This window comes from Scyliorhinus torazame, chromosome 3 (genome assembly GCF_047496885.1).
Source record: "Scyliorhinus torazame isolate Kashiwa2021f chromosome 3, sScyTor2.1, whole genome shotgun sequence".
Classification (NCBI taxonomy): Eukaryota; Metazoa; Chordata; class Chondrichthyes; order Carcharhiniformes; family Scyliorhinidae; genus Scyliorhinus; species Scyliorhinus torazame.
In genome coordinates this window covers 72,332,416-72,346,514 of record NC_092709.1, presented here as the reverse complement: position 1 = coordinate 72,346,514, position 14,099 = coordinate 72,332,416, and positions in this window count along the sequence as shown.

Below are 14,099 nucleotides of genomic sequence, written 5' to 3'. Positions count from 1 at the left end.
ACGGTTAAAGTCACAGCGAAGCAATCAGTCGATCGGGTGGCCTGATTGTCCTTCTGGATCGTCTGGGCTTCAGTGGTGATTCTGGTGGGGTCCAGCTGGTTACGACTCCGGGAGCGTGGTTTCTTTGCCTGGAAGCTTTGTCACCCCTAGGCGGCGCTGTTGGGACAAACGGTTGACATGGGGGGTGGCGCCTGTAGGGGGCGTCGGTGGGTGGGCGGGCCTAGGCAGGAGCGGTGGGAGTACTGACCCTCCAGTGAGGTGCTGTGGGGTGGTGGGGTTGGGGGTAATCGTTCGGGTGGGTGTGGGATTCCGCCGGGCACCAGGTCCCGTAGGGAGACCGTATCTCGCCGGCCGTCAGGGAACGCCACGTAGGCATACTAGAGGTTAGCGTGCAGCAGGTGGACCCTCTCGACCAACGGGTCCGACTTGTGCGCCCCCACGTGCTTCCGAAGCAGGATGGGTCTGGGTGTCGCTAGCCAGGTTGGGAGCGAGGTCCCGGAGGAGGACTTCCTGGGGAAAACAAGGAGACGTTCGTGAGGTGTCTGATTGGTAGTTGTACAGAGCAGCGACCGAATGGCGTGGAGGGCCACCGGGAGGACTTCCTGCCAGCGGGAGACTGGGAGATTCCTGGACCGTAGGGCCAGTAGAACAGTCTTCCAGACCATTCCGTTCTCCCTCTCCACCTGTCCGTTTCCCCAGGGGTTGTAACTGGTCATCCTGCTTGAGGCAATGCCCCTGCTGAGCAGGAATTGATGCAGTTCGTTGCTCATAAAGGAGGACCCCCTATCACTGTGTATGTACGCGGGGAAACCGAACAGTGTAAAGATACCCTGGAGGGCCTTAATGACGATGGTTGCGGTCATGTCGGGGCAGGGGATGGCGAATGGTAACTGGGAGTACTCGTCAATCATGTTCAGGAAATACGTGTTGCGGTCGGTGGAGGGGAGGGGGCCTTTGAAATACATGCTGAGGCGTTCAAAGGGACGGGAAGCCTTTATCAGGTGTGCCCTCTCTGTCCGGTAGAAGTGCGGTTTGCACTCCACGCAGATTTAGCAGTCCCTGGTGACTGTTCTGACCTCCTCGATGGAGTAGGGCAGGTTGCGGGTCTTGATGAAGTGGAAGAAACGAGTGACCCCCGGGTGGCAGAGGTCCTCGTGGAGGGCTCGGAGGCGGTCCACTTGTGCAGCGGCACAAGTGCCGCGGGACAGGGCATCAGGAGGCTCGTTTAGCTTCCCCGGGCGGTACAAGATCTCATAGTTGAAGGTGGAGAGTTCTATCCTCCAGCGCAAGATCTTGTTGTTTTTAATCTTGCCCCGCTGTGCATAATCGACCATGAAAGCAACCGACCGTTGATCCGTGAGGAGAGTGAATCTCCTGCCGGCCAGGTAATGCCTCCAATGTCTCACAGCTTCAACTATGGCTTGTGCCTCTTTTTCGACCGAGGAATGGCGAATTTCGGAAGCATGGAGGGTACGGGAGAAGAAGGCCATGGGCCTGCCCGCTTGGTTGAGGGTGGCCGCCAGAGCTACGTCGGACGCATCGCTCTCGACCTGGAAGGGGAGGGACTCGTCGATGGCGCGCATCGTGGCCTTTGCAATGTCTGCTTTGATGCGGCTTGTTATTGAAAATATGGAAAGATGTGTCATTTGAAACATGGAAGTCTGGCAATATCTGGTCTGAGAGAAACATGAGAGGATACAGGGAAAGATCTCACAAAGGGTTAACAGCAGCTGCCAGGAGCAGGATTGTAAAATGCAGATATCCTTGGTCAAGCAGGCTTAGCAAACAAGACAAACAGGATTTTGAATGAAGCCAAAAACAATGGCTCACACCTTCATTGAAAGTAACTATCTTAGTAAGCATCTGGAAAAGAATGGATGAGGTTCAGTTTAATTTGGTGAGAATTCTAGGTGTGAAAATTTGCTAATACCAGGTAAACTAAAGAAAACTGGAGACTATCAGTCTACGAGAAACATAATTCAAAGCCAAAATCAAAGTCAAATTTATGAGCTGAGGACACAATTGGAAAATAAAACTATAGAAATGACAGGAATTAAAAGTAACACTTCTTGAAGTCAAAGCATTTTGAACATCACAAAGGAAACAATGTAATCAGATCTATGAGATGAAGTCATGTCAAAATGAATACTTAGTTGGATTAAAAGGTTTAGATCAAAGATACTTTTTACAATCAAAGAAAATAAGAGATACTTTACAATAACGTCATAAAAACTTAACTGTTAGAAAGCGAATATAAACCTCGAGACCAGAACGAGAACCAGAACTCAGAGGGAGAGAGAGAGAAGCAGAGAAGGAACAAGCAGCTAGAGTCAGATTACAGTCAGCTCGGCCATGGGAAAGAGACAGGGCAAAGCAGCCAAGCTAAAATAACTAATACATCAAAGGAAGACTAGAATTTAAAGAGTAGGCAGATTCAGCTCCGAGTCAGCTCAGAGATAGCTCTCACAGCTCGGTACATGGGAAAGAAAGGACACAGCAACTGAGCTAACCAGCGAATACATCTAATGAAGACCAGACTTTAAATAAGATTGATTGTCAAGTTGGGCCTGAAGGTCCCTTCAACCAACCAGAAGGATCCAGAAGCAAGATCTTTTTACTTTTCTGTAAAGACAGTGATTGCATCTTTTAAAAAGAGAAAAAAATATATTATAATAAAATAACTTAAAAGTTTTAACCTGAAACAGTGGTTATTAGTCTACTTTATTTGCTTAGAAATGCGGGACCCAGGATCGATGCTACTAAGTTGTAAGTAGATTAAATCTTCGGTGAAGGTATGGGTCATACCGGAGGATAACTTGAAAATATAGTTTGACCTGAATAGCACCCACTGAAGCTTGCATCGGAGTCGGGGAGTGAGAATTCCTGATCACCATTTAGAATGTCGGCCCTTTTTGGGATGGGGGACTACTAAGAATAGTGGTGAGTTTTCAAAAACAGGCTGAAGGCCTGGCGGGCCTCCGTTGACAGGACGAAGGTCGTGGACTGGATTAGGGGTCGGGCTTTGTCTGCGTAGTTAGTTACCCACTGGGCATAATAACTGAAAAACCCGAGGCAGCGCTTCAGGGCCTTGGGGCAGTGAGGGAGGGGGAACTCCATAAGGGGGGCGCATGCGCTCAGGGTTGGGGCCATAACTCCATTTCGCACTACGTAGCCTAGAATGGCTAGACGGTCGGTGCTAAATACGCATTTATCCTTATTGTAGGTTAAGTTAAGGATTTTCACGGTCTGGAGAAATTTGCGGAGGTTGGTGTCGTGGTCCTGCTGGTCATGGCCGCAGATGGTGACGGTATCCAGATACGGGAACGTTGCGCGTAAGCTGTACGGTCAACCATTCGGTCCATCTCACGCTGCAAGACCGAGACCCCATTAATGACACCAAAGGGAACTCTTAAAAATTGATAGAGCCGTCCATCTGCTTCAAAGGCAGTGTACTTGCGGTCACTATTACGGAGGGGTAGCTGGTGGTAGGCGGACTTGAGATCCACCGTGGAGAAGACCTTGTATTGTGCGATCCTGTTTACCAGGTCGGCTATACGGGGGAGAGGGTACGCGTCCAGCTGCGTAAACCTGTTGATGGTCTGACTGTAGTCAATGACCATCCTATGTTTCTCCCCGGTCTTTACCACCACTACTTGAGCTCTCCAGGGACTGTTGCTCGCTTCGATGACCCCTTCCCTCAGCAGCCTTTGGACCTCTGACCTGATGAAGGTCCGGTCCTGGGCACTGTACCACCTGCTCCTGGTGGCGACGGGTTTGCAATCCGGGGTGAGGTTCGCAAACAGGGAAGGCGGGTCGACCTTAAGGGTCGCGAGGCCGCAGACAGTAAGGGGGGGTATAGGGCCGCCGAATTTAAAGGTCATGCTTTGCAAGTTACATTGAAAGTCCAACCCCAGGAGGGTAGCCGCGCAGAGGTGCGGCAGGACATAAAGGCGGAAATTGTTGAATCTCCTGCCTTGGACACTGAGGTTTGCGAGGCAGAACCCCTTTATCTCCACCGAGTGTGACCCGGAGGCCAGGGAGATCCTTTGGTTTACAGGGTGGGTAACAAGTGAACAGCGCCTTACCGTGTCAGGGTGAACAAAGCTTTCAGTGCTCCCAGAGTCAATCAGGCAAGACGTCCCGTGGCTGTTGATGAAGACCGTCGTTGTTGCTGTTGCGAGTGTCCGAGGTCGACTTTAGTCCAGTGTCACCGAGGCCAGATGAAGCAGTTGCGAGTTCTGATCGGGCGGCATGTAGTCGGCCGTGCTGGGGGCCTGGGGCACATCCAAGATGGTGTCTCCCATGGGTCGCACATGGTGTCCGGGAATGAACAAGATGGCGGCGGGGATGGACAAAATGGCGGCGCCCACCCGTCCAGCGTGGTGTCCGGGGGGCAGAATGGCCATGCCCGTGGGTCGCACGTGGCCCTCGGATAGGGGGGGTGGCGGTGAGCGCTGGCCGGTCGGGGCCTGAAGGGGGGGTTGCCGCGGTGGTCCGGAGTCGCTGGAGACCGCGGACACAGCGCGGGCCTGGCAGACCCCCACAAAGTGGCCCTTCTTGCCGCATCCTTTGCAGGTGGCGGTGCGGGCCGGGCAGCGCGGGCGGGGATGATTTGCCTGCCCGCAGAAGAAACAGCGGGGCCCGGCGGCGTTAGCGGGCCATCTCGCTGCGCAGGCCTGCAGGGTCAGTGGGAAGGTCTGTGGGGCTGCTGCTGCGGGGTGCCATGCAGCCCAGGGGGGCAGCTGCCTGGTCGGGAGCATAGGACTGCGCGTTTTGGGAGGCTACATCCATGGACCCTGCCAGGGCCCGTGCCTCTCTAAGTCCCAGGGTGTCCTTTTCTAGGAGTCTTTGGCGGATCACTGAGGAGGTCATACCTGCTACGAAGGCAACCCTGATTAAAAGTTCCATGTGCTCGCTCCCCGAAACTTGCGGGCAGCCACAGTTTCGGCCCAGCACCAGTAGCGCCCGGTAGAAATCCTCCAACGATTCCCCGGGGCTTTGCCGTCTCGTTGCAAGCAGGTGACATGCGTAGACCTGATTTACAGGGCGAATATAATGTCCTTTTAACAGTTTGATCGCGGCATCATAGTCCTCCGCCTCCTTGATAAGGGTGTCGATCCCAGGGCTGACCCTTGAGCGCAGGAGGTGCATTTTCTGTCCTTCTGAGGGGGTGCCTCCGGCCATCTCGAGGTATCCTTTCAAGCACGCCAGCCAGTGTTTAAATATTGCAGCCGAGTTCTCCGCGTGGGGGCTGAGTTGAAGGCACTCCGGTTTGATTCGGAGATCCATCCTTCCAGCTTAAGTCTAGTCGATTAAATTGAAGCGCGATAAATTACACTCAAGACAAAGTGATTCCATAACTGAAGGCTTCAATCTACTAGAACTTGTTCCCCAGCAGCTTCGGTACAGAAAGTGAAGGCTGCTGGGACGGCACCGGTTCTTATACTCCGCCTGTCAGGGCGGAGCTACATATCAGCAGCCAATGGTAAACTCCTAGGTTTAACCAATGGTCATCAGCCTCTTAGGTACCGCAATACCTGATAATACCACATACAGTGTGGGGGAGAGGGGTTAATTACAGTGTGTGGGGGAGAGGGGCTGATTACAGTGTGTGGGGGAGTGGGGTTGATTACAGTGTGTGGGGGGAGGGGCTGATTACAGTGTGTGGGGGAGAGGGGCTGATTATAGTGTGTGGGGGAGAGGGGCTGATTACAGTGTGTGGGGGAGTGGGGTTGATTACAGTGTGTGGGGGAGAGGGGCTGATAATAGTGTGTGGGGGGAGGGGCTGATTACAGTGTGTGGGGGAGAGGAGTTGATTACAGTGTGTGGGGGAGAGGGGTTGATTCAAGTGTGTGGGGGGAGAGGGGCTGATTACAGTGTGTGGGGGAGAGGGGCTGATTACAGTGTGTGGGGGAGAGGGGCTGATTACAGTGTGTGGGGGAGAGGGGCTGATTACAGTGTGTGGGGGGAGGGGCTGATTACAGTGTGTGGGGGAGAGGAGTTGATTACAGTGTGTGGGGGAGAGGGGTTGATTCAAGTGTGTGGGGGGAGAGGGGCTGATTACAGTGTGTGGGGGAGAGGGGCTGATTACAGTGTGTGGGGGGAGAGGGGCTGATTACAGTGTGTGGGGGAGAGGGGTTGATTACAGTGTGTGGGGGAGAGGGGCTGATTACAGTGTGTGGGGGGAGAGGGGCTGATTACAGTGTGTGGGGGAGAGGGGTTGATTGCAGTGTGTGGGGGAGAGGGGCTGATTACAGTGTGTGGGGGGAGAGGGGCTGATTACAGTGTGTGGGGGAGAGGGGTTGATTACAGTGTGTGGGGGAGAGGGGCTGATTACAGTGTGTGGGGGAGAGGGGCTGATTACAGTGTGTGGGGGGAGAGGGGCTGATTACAGTGTGTGGGGGAGAGGGGTTGATTACAGTGTGTGGGGGAGAGGGGCTGATTACAGTGTGTGAGGGGGAGAGGGGCTGATTACAGTGTGTGTGGGGGAGAGGGGTTGATTACTGTGTGTAGGGGGGGAGAGGGGTTGATTACAGTGTGTGGGGGGAGAGCGGTTGATTACTGTGTGTGGGGGAGAGGGGTTGATTACAGTGTGTGTGGGGGAGAGGGGCTGATTACAGTGTGTGTGGGGGAGAGGGCTTGATTACAGTGTGGGGGGGAGAGGGGCTGATTACAGTGGGGGGGGGGGAGAGGGGCTGATTACAGTGTGTGGGGGAGAGGAGTTGATTACAGTGTGTGGGGGAGAGGGGTTGATTCAAGTGTGTGGGGGGAGAGGGGCTGATTACAGTGTGTGGGGGAGAGGGGTTGATTACAGTGTGTGGGGGAGAGGGGCTGATTACAGTGTGTGGGGGGAGAGGGGCTGATTACAGTGTGTGGGGGAGAGGGGTTGATTACAGTGTGTGGGGGAGAGGGGCTGATTACAGTGTGTGTGGGGGAGAGGGGCTGATTACAGTGTGTGTGGGGGAGAGGGGTTGATTACTGTGTGTGGGGGGGGGGGAGGGGTTGATTACAGTGTGTGGGGGGAGAGCGGTTGATTACTGTGTGTGGGGGAGAGGGGTTGATTACAGTGTGTGGGGGGAGAGCGGTTGATTACTGTGTGTGGGGGAGAGGGGTTGATTACAGTGTGTGGGGGAGAGGGGTTGATTACAGTGTGTGTGGGGGAGAGGGGCTGATTACAGTGTGTGTGGGGGAGAGGGCTTGATTACAGTGTGGGGGGGAGAGGGGCTGATTACAGTGGGGGGGGGGGAGAGGGGCTGATTACACTGTGTGGGGGGGAGAGGGGTTGATTACAGTGTGTGGGGAAGAGGGGCTGATTACTGTGTGTGTGGGGGAGAGAGGGGCTGATTAAAGTGTGTGGGGGAGAGGGGCTGATTACAGTGTGTGTGGGGGAGAGGGGCTGATTACAGTGTGTGGGGGAGAGGGGTTGATTACAGTGTGTGGGGGAGAGGGGCTGATTACAGTGTGTGGGGGGAGAGGGGCTGATTACAGTGTGTGGGGGAGAGGGGTTGATTACAGTGTGTGGGGGAGAGGGGCTGATTACAGTGTGTGTGGGGGAGAGGGGCTGATTACAGTGTGTGAGGGAGAGGGGCCGATTACAGTGTGTGGGGGAGAGGGGCTGATTACAGTGTGTGGGGGAGAGGGGCTGATTACAGTGTGTGGGGAAGAGGGGCTGATTACTTTGTGTGTGGGGGAGAGAGGGGCTGATTACAGTGTGTGGGGGAGAGGGGCTGATTACAGTGTGTGTGGGAGAGGGGCTGATTACAGTGTGTGGGGGAGAGGGGTTGATTACAGTGTGTGGGGGAGAGGGGTTGATTACAGTGTGTGTGGGGGAGAGCGGCTGATTACAGTGTGTGGGGGAGAGGGGCTGATTACAGTGTGTGGGGGAGAGGGGCTGATTACAGTGTGTGGGGGAGAGGGGCTGATTACAGTGTGTGTGGGAGAGGGGCTGATTACAGTGTGTGGGGGAGAGGGGCTGATTACAGTGTGTGGGGAGAGGGGTTGATTACAGTGTGTGGGGGAGAGGGGCTGATTACAGTGTGTGGGGGAGAGGGGCTGATTACAGTGTGTGGGGGAGAGGGGTTGATTACAGTGTGTGGGGGAGAGGGGCTGATTACAGTGTGTGGGGGAGAGGGGTTGATTACAGTGTGTGGGGGAGAGGGGCTGATTACAGTGTGTGGGGGGAGAGGGGCTGATTACAGTGTGTGGGGGAGAGGGGTTGATTACAGTGTGTGGGGAAGAGGGGCTGATTACTGTGTGTGGGGGGGAGAGGGGCTGATTACAGTGTGTGGGGGGAGAGGGGTTGATTACAGTGTGTGAGGGGGAGAGGGGTTGATTACAGTGTGGGGGAGAGGGGTTGATTACTGTGTGTGAGGGGAGAGGGGCTGATTACAGTGTGTGGGGGAGAGGGGCTGATTACAGTGTGTGAGGGGGAGAGGGGTTGATTACAGTGTGGGGGAGAGGGGTTGATTACTGTGTGTGAGGGGAGAGGGGCTGATTACAGTGTGTGGGGGAGAGGGGCTGATTACAGTGTGTGGGCAAGAGGGGCTGATTACAGTGTGTGGGGGAGAGGGGCTGATTACAGTGTGTGGGGGAGAGGGGCTGATTACAGTGTGTGTGGGGGAGAGGGGCTGATTACAGTGTGTGGGGGAGAGGGGTTGATTACAGTGTGTGGGGGAGAGGGGTTGATTACAGTGTGTGTGGGGGAGAGGGGCTGATTACAGTGTGTGGGGGAGAGGGGCTGATTACAGTGTGTGGGGGAGAGGGGCTGATTACAGTGTGTGGGGGAGAGGGGCTGATTACAGTGTGTGTGGGAGAGGGGCTGATTACAGTGTGTGGGGGAGAGGGGCTGATTACAGTGTGTGGGGAGAGGGGTTGATTACAGTGTGTGGGGGAGAGGGGCTGATTACAGTGTGTGGGGGAGAGGGGCTGATTACAGTGTGTGGGGGAGAGGGGTTGATTACAGTGTGTGGGGGAGAGGGGCTGATTACAGTGTGTGGGGGAGAGGGGTTGATTACAGTGTGTGGGGGAGAGGGGCTGATTACAGTGTGTGGGGGGAGAGGGGCTGATTACAGTGTGTGGGGGAGAGGGGTTGATTACAGTGTGTGGGGAAGAGGGGCTGATTACTGTGTGTGGGGGGGAGAGGGGCTGATTACAGTGTGTGGGGGGAGAGGGGTTGATTACAGTGTGTGAGGGGGAGAGGGGTTGATTACAGTGTGGGGGAGAGGGGTTGATTACTGTGTGTGAGGGGAGAGGGGCTGATTACAGTGTGTGGGGGAGAGGGGCTGATTACAGTGTGTGAGGGGGAGAGGGGTTGATTACAGTGTGGGGGAGAGGGGTTGATTACTGTGTGTGAGGGGAGAGGGGCTGATTACAGTGTGTGGGGGAGAGGGGCTGATTACAGTGTGTGGGCAAGAGGGGCTGATTACAGTGTGTGGGGGAGAGGGGCTGATTACAGTGTGTGGGGGAGAGGGGCTGATTACAGTGTGTGTGGGGGAGAGGGGCTGATTACAGTGTGTGGGGGAGAGGGGTTGATTACAGTGTGTGTGGGGGAGAGGGGCTGATTACAGTGTGTGGGGGGAGAGGGGTTGATTACAGTGTGTTGGGGAGAGGGGCTGATTACAGTGTGTGTGGGGGAGAGGGGCTGATTACTGTGTGTGTGGGGGAGAGGGGCTGATTACAGTGTGTGGGGGAGAGGGGTTGATTACAGTGTGTGGGGGAGAGGGGCTGATTACTGTGTGTGTGGGGGAGAGGGGTTGATTACTGTGTGTGGGGGAGAGGGGCTGATTACTGTGTGTGGGGGGGAGAGGGGTTGATTACAGTGTGTGTGGGGGAGAGGGCTTGATTACAGTGTGGGGGGGAGAGGGGCTGATTACAGTGGGGGGGGGGAGAGGGGCTGATTACACTGTGTGGGGGGGAGAGGGGTTGATTACAGTGTGTGGGGAAGAGGGGCTGATTACTGTGTGTGTGGGGGAGAGAGGGGCTGATTAAAGTGTGTGGGGGAGAGGGGCTGATTACAGTGTGTGTGGGGGAGAGGGGCTGATTACAGTGTGTGGGGGAGAGGGGTTGATTACAGTGTGTGGGGGAGAGGGGCTGATTACAGTGTGTGGGGGGAGAGGGGCTGATTACAGTGTGTGGGGGAGAGGGGTTGATTACAGTGTGTGGGGGAGAGGGGCTGATTACAGTGTGTGTGGGGGAGAGGGGCTGATTACAGTGTGTGAGGGAGAGGGGCCGATTACAGTGTGTGGGGGAGAGGGGCTGATTACAGTGTGTGGGGGAGAGGGGCTGATTACAGTGTGTGGGGAAGAGGGGCTGATTACTGTGTGTGTGGGGGAGAGAGGGGCGGATTACAGTGTGTGGGGGAGAGGGGCTGATTACAGTGTGTGTGGGAGAGGGGCTGATTACAGTGTGTGGGGGAGAGGGGTTGATTACAGTGTGTGGGGGAGAGGGGTTGATTACAGTGTGTGTGGGGGAGAGGGGCTGATTACAGTGTGTGGGGGAGAGGGGCTGATTACAGTGTGTGGGGGAGAGGGGCTGATTACAGTGTGTGGGGGAGAGGGGCTGATTACAGTGTGTGTGGGAGAGTGGCTGATTACAGTGTGTGGGGGAGAGGGGCTGATTACAGTGTGTGGGGAGAGGGGTTGATTACAGTGTGTGGGGGAGAGGGGCTGATTACAGTGTGTGGGGGAGAGGGGCTGATTACAGTGTGTGGGGGAGAGGGGTTGATTACAGTGTGTGGGGGAGAGGGGCTGATTACAGTGTGTGGGGGAGAGGGGTTGATTACAGTGTGTGGGGGAGAGGGGCTGATTACAGTGTGTGGGGGGAGAGGGGCTGATTACAGTGTGTGGGGGAGAGGGGTTGATTACAGTGTGTGGGGAAGAGGGGCTGATTACTGTGTGTGGGGGGGAGAGGGGCTGATTACAGTGTGTGGGGGGAGAGGGGTTGATTACAGTGTGTGAGGGGGAGAGGGGTTGATTACAGTGTGGGGGAGAGGGATTGATTACTGTGTGTGAGGGGAGAGGGGCTGATTACAGTGTGTGGGGGAGAGGGGCTGATTACAGTGTGTGAGGGGGAGAGGGGTTGATTACAGTGTGAGGGAGAGGGGTTGATTACTGTGTGTGAGGGGAGAGGGGCTGATTACAGTGTGTGGGGGAGAGGGGCTGATTACAGTGTGTGTGGGGGAGAGGGGCTGATTACAGTGTGTGGGCAAGAGGGGCTGATTACAGTGTGTGGGGGAGAGGGGCTGATTACAGTGTGTGGGGGAGAGGGGCTGATTACAGTGTGTGTGGGGGAGAGGGGCTGATTACAGTGTGTGGGGGAGAGGGGTTGATTACAGTGTGTGTGGGGGAGAGGGGCTGATTACAGTGTGTGGGGGGAGAGGGGTTGATTACAGTGTGTGGGGGAGAGGGGCTGATTACAGTGTGTGTGGGGGAGAGGGGCTGATTACTGTGTGTGTGGGGGAGAGGGGCTGATTACAGTGTGTGGGGGAGAGGGGTTGATTACAGTGTGTGGGGGAGAGGGGCTGATTACTGTGTGTGTGGGGGAGAGGGGTTGATTACTGTGTGTGGGGGAGAGGGGCTGATTACTGTGTGTGGGGGGGAGAGGGGTTGATTACAGTGTGTGGGGGAGAGAGGGGTTGATTACTGTGTGTGGGGGGAGAGGGGTTAATGACTGTGTGTGGGGGAGAGGGGTTGATTACAGTGTGTGGGGGAGAGGGGCTGATTACAGTGTGTGGGGGAGAGGGGCTGATTACAGTGTGTGGGGAGAGAGGCTGATTACTGTGTGGGGGGGAGAGGGGTTGATTGCAGTGTGTGTGGGGGAGAGGGGCTGATTACAGTGTGGGGGGGGGGAGAGAGGGGTTGATTACTGTGTGGGGGGGAGAGGGGCTGATTAGAGTGTGTGGGGGGGGAGAGGGGTTGATTACAGTGTGGGAGGAGAGGGCTTGATTACAGTGTGTGGGGAGGAGAGAACTTATTACCATATGTGTTCAGGAGACAAGATCATTACGGTGTGTAGGGTTATACATGTAGGTAGTGTGTAACATTGATGCACTGCGAGGTGAGGAATAAATTAACAAAGTTGATGAGGCTATTTTCTTGAGGGGAGAGCTCTCACCAACCTCTCCAATAATAGATTTCATTTGAAAATATCTCAAGTCTTTTATCTCTAGATATTTAAAATGCACGGAAATTGACATTGTACTCACTTGATGCCAGCACTCACCAACTTGTAAGCTCTATTTTAAGCACTGGGGGGCAGTGTGGGATTGAGATTGAGATTCAATTCTCCCATTCCACTTAAATGTTACATTGCACTGTCTCGGGCACAGATTAATCCCAGTATTTCTTGCCGAGAGAGTCAAAATCAAACAAAACTTTCCAACTGAGAATTCATTTAAATGGCCAAGTAAAGAAACCCAGCAGAGTGTTCCGACTACCACAAAGGTCACACACTCTGTAATCAGCCCCTCTCCCCCTGTCATGCTATGCAGACATGCGGATAATGATATACAGGCAGGCACAGACAGGCAGCTAATGAACACAGAGAACAGGACATGACCAATGAGCAGACAGGACACTCAGGGGTGGTATCTCACTATAAAAGGCACGAGGGACTCACACTCCGCCTCTTTCCACTGATGAACATCTACAGAGTGAATCAGGGTGCATGTACAGTATCAAACCTCCAGCACGTGGCTAAGAGCTAGTCTGGTTCAGTCAGACAGAGTAACCACACTTAGGTTAGCAGAGAGACGAACTCATAGAGAACTGTGCTAACTGTGCTACTGGTTCAATAAATCAGATTGAACTAACTTCAAGGTCTGGAGTATCTTTTTGTTAAAGCTGCATCCAGTTGCAGCCTGTGTTATCCCAGAGTACATAACACGACATTCTACCAAGAGACTGCTTAATCTAAGTGGTTTACCTCAGTCCATTCCGTGACGACCAGCGAATGTATCCCGGCACCATGGAGAAGATTCAGGCTCCTCACCAGCTCAGGACCTCCGGCAATCTCAGTGCCAACTGGCGGACATTCAATCACAAGTTTCTGCTGTACATCGAAGTTTCAGACCTCGTGGGTGTATCTGATGCAAGGAAGATCGTGCTTCTCCTCTCAACAGCGGGTGATCAAGCCATCGAACTCTTCAACTCTTTTCACTTCACCGAAGGCCAGGACAAGACAGAGTTTCAGACCATCCTGGACAAGTTTGACAGTCACTGTGACGTGGACACCAATGAAATCTTCGAGCGCTACATATTCAAACAGCGTCTACAAGGTAAAGATGAATCTTTCAACTCCTTCTTAACTAACCTCCGCCTGCTAGCGCTGTCCTACAACTTTGGTGATATCGCTGACTGCATGATCAGAGACCAAAGCGTTTTTGGAGTTCACACTGCTCCTCTGAGAGAGTAGCTACTGAAAATCAAGCGTATGACCCTGTCAGTCGCGATTGAAACATGTACAGTGCATGAGCACGCCAAAAATCGCTATGCCCAGTACAAATCGGCTGAAAATGAGAAACTTGCCTCCCATGAGGCAGAGAGTGTGCAGGCCATCTCCCGGATGCAGCACCTCAGCATTGATGAAAGCAGCCATTTCGCCCGCTTTTCCCGGGGCCCCACGCATGTGTGATGCGAACAGGATAACGAAGCGGCCGACACCCGCACTGCGCATGTGCGATGATGCACGGAGCATCAGGACGCCGACGTCATGACATGCTCGAACTGCGGCAACGCCCACTTAAAGAAACACTGCCCTGCAAGACGCAGGCAATATTTAAACTGCAGGAAGCCTGGGCACTATGCAGCCTTGTGCAGGTCTGCACCACCAGTCAGGGGCCAACGCTCCCAATTCCGACGACGGCGCGTTCAGAGTGTGCAACAACGATGACAGGATTCTGATCCTGGCAGCACAACGGATCCAGAGGAAGAATGCTTGGACTCTGCCTGCTGTGTGAATATGCCACATCCAACTCATCACAAATTCAATCCAGCCTCGCTGTGGATTCTGCGGACGAATGGCGTGTGGTGATGTAGGTCAACCACTGCTCCATCCAGTTTAAGCTGGACACAGGTGCTTCTGCCAACCTCGTCTCACAGGCA